This window comes from Diaphorina citri, unplaced genomic scaffold (assembly GCF_000475195.1).
Source record: "Diaphorina citri unplaced genomic scaffold, Diaci psyllid genome assembly version 1.1 scaffold596, whole genome shotgun sequence".
Taxonomy (NCBI): domain Eukaryota; kingdom Metazoa; phylum Arthropoda; class Insecta; order Hemiptera; family Psyllidae; genus Diaphorina; species Diaphorina citri.
In genome coordinates, this window is record NW_007378030.1 from 90832 (window position 1) to 95264 (window position 4433).

Genomic DNA, 4433 nt, shown 5'->3' on the forward strand with positions numbered 1-4433 from the left:
TCTCTTCTCTACTTAGAATTCAACTTATTCAACTTTCACACTCATAGAACAGTATTAGGAAAAGATTTCATATGGTTGTGGGAAAAAAAGTGAGTAACTGGAGTCCGCAACAGCCAGTCTGAATCGATCATTTGCATATTACAAATTTTTCGGCCTCGCGAGGGATCGAACCCGGGTCTCCCGCGTGCAAGGCGAGTGACCACTACACTGTTTGAGCTACGTTCATTATGACCATCCCTTTTGTTATAATTATGACAATGTAAGGTAACCTGACCTCAATGTACATTGTTTCGTATTAGTCTAATCAGACTAATGATAATGTAATTTTAATAACATCAACCCTTCCTTCCCACTACCTACCTACACATCTGATGTATTTGAATACAATGATCTTCTCCCTTGACCCTCCTATCTATCTCCCTCTCTTCAATCTCTCTCTTTCTCTCCCTCCCACCAAATGGCGGGTTTAAACTTACTAACCTACATTCTCAGGGGAGGAGGAGGAGGAATAAAGGAAGGAAAAAATGAAGAATTGGTTACTCCGTATTATACAAACTTGGAGAGAGGAAGACAAAACAAAGAAAAGAAACAAGCGTTATATCGATCTTAACCAAAAGTTTCGTGTCGCATCCTTGTCACATTTGACAGTTGCATATCAAATTTCAAGTCTCTAGCTCTTACCGTTCTCGATATATCTTGTTTACAGACACACCAGACACACACACGGTCCAATGGCTGAAACTTAGGGTATTTAGGGTCTAGGGACCTCAAAACGTGTTTTGGCACTAAAAACTGACCATCGAAAATTTGACCCGATTACATTACTTTCCTTCCTATAGGATAAGGAAAGTAAAAATGATGAGAAAAAACTCCCTCGCCATTTCTTAACTGCGTTTCAACAAGAGTGAGTTAAAGATGGCCAAGATAAAATGCTAGGAGATTACAAATTAGTATAAAAAACACCAAATAGGGGAAAAAAGAAAACGAAGAAATTAGCACAAAAATAGCACTAAGAAGAAGGAGAAGAAGAAGAAGGAACAGGAGGAGGAAGAAGACGAATAAGAAGGAGGAGGAGAAGAAGTAGAAGAAGAAGAAGACGAAGAAGAAAAAAAAAAGAAGAAAAAAACGGAGGAGAAGGAGAAGAAGACGAAGAACTAGGAAGAGGAGGAGGAAAACGAGTAGAAGAAGAAGAAGACGAAGGAGGAGAAAGGGAACAAGAAGAAGGAGGAGGAGAAGAAGATGGAGAAGGAGAAGAAGAAGGAGGATAAGAAAAAGATGTTGTGGTTTTCACTGTTTCCCCACTCCGAAGAAAAACGTACAGGAAACCACAAGAGGTAATTAGTCTGCCGAAAGAAACAGTTAACAGGATCTTCTTTTGCCAGGGATATGATGAGTTGAGTGTGTTTTGTACTAATGTCCTTATAGGTGTGTATACCGGGTGTTTCAAAACTGAGTACCTGACGATTGTTCTAATCCACCCTGTAAGTATTGCACAAAATAGGCGCGACGACCTTGTCTTGTTTTCGACTCTTGTCGTATTAAAAGTATCGCGCAAAAGAGGCCCGAAACAACTTCGTCTAGTTGTAAACTCTTGGTCGAATGGCATTTGTTTTTCAAGTGTCGATGTCGTAACTGTATACCTATCCGATAAGGTTTTTAGTGACGGGGGTTTTACCCTTATTTTGACGACGAGTTGCCCGTCTTCTCACATGAACCCACCCAGTCAAAGTAGGGCTGGGGAAAAGCCATCATCACGTGATTGATGGTCTCTAACCACGCTTAACTTTTCAGTTGGGTGGGAGAGCTCACTAAGTGAGAATTCCGCCATTAAAGCCTGGAAAAAAATCTGGTGTGAACATCACACGACTTTCTATTACATTTGCAGAATACGTAGGTATTTGAAAAGAAATAGAAAGTAAATAAGACTATTTTCAAAACGTTTGTTTTACGTAAGTGCTGCTGAGAAGAGTATTGATCGAAGAGCTAGGCACCAATTTTTGTAAGGACAGAAATTTCTGGGGATTTGAAAACCTCATATTATTACGTTACGAGGATATTACGTTACTGAATGAAATATGTAACGAACTAAGAGAGAAGAAAATGATAGAACATAAACTAGGAAAGTTTCCACAGGTGAGGAATAAAATTCCTAATGATGAGGTTTTCTGTAACTTTCTCTGTGGAACCAATGAAAAGCCATTGTAAACCTAACTGTGGACTTGGGGAGTAAAAAAACCTTGTTACCTCACTGTACATTGTGGCTTGTAAGGTTAAATGATTTGTCTTAGCTGGTTTGGCTGTCTGGCAGCATATTAAATCTCACACTTGGACAAGTTTGAGACCCTGGTTGATTCCCAGTTACAATTTAGTGTCCCGTAATTGCTTCAAACTCCCGATGACTCCAGGAAATTTTCTTTCCGTTTTATTAAAAACTTTAATTTGAGGCCTCCCAGGGAAAATATCAAAATGAGGCCTCCCAAGCCTTGCTACCTCACTGTACATTGTGGCTTGTAAGGTAAAAGAATTTTGTGTTTTGTCGAACTCACTATATGAATTGTTAAATGATTTGTCTTAGCTGGTCTGGCTGTCTGGCAGCATATTAAACCTCACACTTGGACAAGTTTGAGACCCTGTTTGATTCCCAGTTACAATTTAGTGTCCCGTAATCGCTTCAAACTCTCGATGACTCCAGGAAATTTTCTTTCCGTTTTATTAAAAACTTTAATTTGAGGCCTCCCAGGGAAAATATCAAAATGAGGCCTCCCAAGCATTATTTTTGACGGTCCGCTGCACAGCCCTATCTCTTCGTTATCGTCTCTAATGAGACTTTAGTTTTAATGAATCTTAACCAATATAAATACAACGTGCTTTTCACAGCCTCCAGCCTTTTTCCTTTACCACAGTACCCCTTCCATTGAAAACCTCTCAAAGGTTTATACTTTCCAGTTTTAATAACGAGTTTTAATTAATAAATTTTTATGATGCTTCCAACCAAAACAAGAACTCTATATTATACGCCAGAATTACTTAACCTGTTATTCACCTATTTTAATTTAACAGATGAGGCTTCTTTATTCAAATACCACAGCCTAAACAGAGCGAAAACGATATGAGTGTGGATCTACTCTAAAGTATAGCCCAATTTAAGCTTAATTGAAACAAGCTGACAGGGTCTAAAAAAGGCTACCAAATAATATTGTTTCAGAACAGAACTACCTAATTCTAACCCAAAGTTCATTTTATACCCTTCAGAATTTTATCAAAGTTTGAGAAACACTTTTTACGCCACCCTGCTTTTGAGTTTTTATATCATAAATTGGTATGAGTTCCCCCCTCCCCCTCCCTTCTCTTTTTTTTTTTTTTTTTTTCTTTTTTCCCCCCCCCCCCCCCCTTCTCTTTTTTTTTTTTTTTTTTGCTCTTTCCTTTTTTTTCACATTTTCGAGTTTGGTATGTAGGTCAAGTGAATAACCAACTGAATTGGTTGGTACATATGTTTGTTATAATGAATGAGTGGGGGAAATATTCTAGATACCTATTAGATAGACTTCTACGTATACTTATTCATTGACTGGAAATTATACCCACCTAACCTTTGAATTGAAAATTCAACCTGGGATGCACCTACCTAGCACCTAATGAATCTTCCATGATGTGAAAAAAAAAAAAAAAAAAAAAGTCCAACGTCATAACCAACTGAATTGGTTGGTATGTTTGTTATAATGAGTGGGGGAAATATTCTAGATACCTATTAGATAGACTTCTACGTATACTTATTCATTGACTGGACATTATAGGTACCCACTACCCACCTAACCTTTGAATTCAAAATTCAACCTGGGATGCACCTACCTAGCACCTAATGAATCTTCCATGATGTGAAAAGAAAAAAAAAAAAAAAAATGTCCCGTTTCCTGATCTTCTCTTCCCAAGTGCCCACGGGCGAATGATGAAAAGGATATGGTAAAATGTTCCATCTACGGCAGAAAAGTCTCTATATAATTTTGTTCAGGCCAACTTGCACAGTATTATCTCTAGTGAAAAAGAAATTTTAGGATCAAGTACATACATTAATATGTACTCGTACCTATTTGTAACTGTATTAACAACAAACTTCACTTAACCAAGAAAAAGATAGATGTACCTACCTATAACATAAAAACCGTCTCTATTCAACACTACGAAATAACCAATCCAAGTATTAACACACCGACACTGAAAAACATATTTTTAAAATCCACATTTTTTTCTGTAAAATCACACTTTTGATAAGAAGGCCTCGTGATTTTATAATTGGTCTGGAATCTAGGAGTTGTTTTTCAGAAGAAATCTCGATTCAACAAAACTTGAATCTTCGCATTAGTTCAAGAATCGAGACACGATAGTATTGAAATTTCGTGTAAAATAGCAGACTGCCCGACGCCAAACATAGTGTG